Genomic DNA, 1,723 nt, shown 5'->3' with positions numbered 1-1,723 from the left:
TTTGCATGTTTATATAATATTTAAAATTGTTTTTTCCACTCCTAGACATCCTTGCTCATTCAGCTTTTTCTTTTTTTGCTGTGTTTTATTTGGTAAGTAACCTTTTCTACTTCCATGTTTATATAATATATTCTTGCTTTATTTCATCATGACAGCTCGTTCTACTTTGTTTTTGTGAGTACAACTTGTTTATTTGATTGTTATGTTAAATTGATATTTTTTTCCCAATTCCTACAGGAGCTTACTGCTGATCAGTTCGATTAGACCGATCAGTTTGATTAGACCGATCAGTTTTTAACATCGTAATTTCAGCAACTTTTTCTGGTAAGTATAGTCTCCTTTCTTGGCATATATTGTTTTTAATCTTGTGTTTTTCATTCCTATAGCTCCTTCTATTTTTTCAAGTTAACTTTTATTGGTAAGCATAACTTTATTTTTTCGAACGTTTTATCATTCATATCCTATCATTCAGCACTTTGTTGACAAGCACCCTCTGCAGTTAGATTTTAACGTGCAACTGTATTTTTCATCAAGCGATGTAAGTATACATGTTTTTTTATTAAAATAAAATTAATTAATTTTCTTTTCTTATCAAGATGTCTCAAGACGGTTTTAGTCAAATTGATTTAACTGCTCCGGGTTTCGCCAGCCAGGAATCCTTTCTGTTAAACAGTTTTGACATAAACCTGTTGAACATGTCGACTGTTGAGAAGGCTCTGGATCCAAACGTGCAGCCTAATGAGCAGCCGATGGATCCAAACGTTGAATCTAATGTGCAGCAAGCTACGGCGCTTCCAAACATCGCAGGTTCCTCGAAAGTCGACGATAAGAATGTGAAACACCTTTCACTTTCACTTCGTCGAAAGTCGGGGAACCGTGAACACCGGAAGAAGGGTGCAGGTGTGTGGTTACCGCCAGATAAGTATAGAGAGCTTCGACGGGAGACCCGTGCTCGTTCGCGAAGTACCAAACACAAGCGTGTGTCAGTTGAACCTGCGACTCTGTCAAAGGTTGAAGTGACACACTCGGAAGTGGCTAGCGGCGATGAGTCCAACGACTCTCTTTCTTTAATGGCGGTATCCCAACACTGCACCGAAAACCGGACATACCTTAAAGCTATTAATGCAGCTTTTGTTTCTAAGGCTTCTTCTTCTAAAGCTTCGTCGATTCCCACTCCCCCTACTAACATAAACATTCCTACCATAGAAATTCCCTCATTAAGCCCGAAAGTACAAATCTTAAGGGTGGACACAATTCCCGCTACTTCAGTCATTTCCGATGTACCTGCCAGCCTTTTTTCAAATGCAATGTGTGCAGCAGTAGAAACAACCAAAGAGGAGATTTTGACCGAAATTAATATTTTGTATCAAAATTTTTATAAAGACCTTCATGCAAAGGTACTTCAATTGCAGACCTCTTTGAGAGAACTTGCACAGTTTAGGGAAGGGCTGGCGTCGAGTTCTAACCACTCTTTAATAACGTCACTCGACATCACCGTTGCAACATTAACCGTTGAAATGAAAAAAGCAGAATTCATTTTGTCTTCTTTACATACTAATAACTTCCCTTCCTAGCTAAAAAGATGTCCGGTAGCAACAACTTCGGGAGGGTGCTCACGTTGGAGCGAAGAGTTGCGTCATTGGAGGTCAAAGTAGATACCCTGTTTCAGCTGGTAGGCTATATCTATAATCTTTTTTGCACGTTTTTAATTTCATAATCTTCT

General features: G+C 38.7%; 1 long non-coding RNA gene across 1 annotated transcript; it reads left to right on the top strand.

The window, feature by feature from the left end:
* The first annotated feature begins 331 nt into the window (after positions 1-331).
* On the top strand, positions 332-1,470 carry LOC111418493 (uncharacterized). The gene is made up of 3 exons (XR_011642204.1): positions 332-418; positions 473-538; positions 597-1,470. It is a non-coding gene; the product is annotated as an uncharacterized lncRNA (long non-coding RNA).
* Positions 1,471-1,723: the final 253 nt, after the last annotated feature.

The sequence above is a fragment of the Onthophagus taurus genome, unplaced genomic scaffold (assembly GCF_036711975.1).
Source record: "Onthophagus taurus isolate NC unplaced genomic scaffold, IU_Otau_3.0 ScKx7SY_15, whole genome shotgun sequence".
NCBI lineage: Eukaryota > Metazoa > Arthropoda > Insecta > Coleoptera > Scarabaeidae > Onthophagus > Onthophagus taurus.
This window is presented reverse-complemented; position numbering and strand designations above follow the sequence as displayed.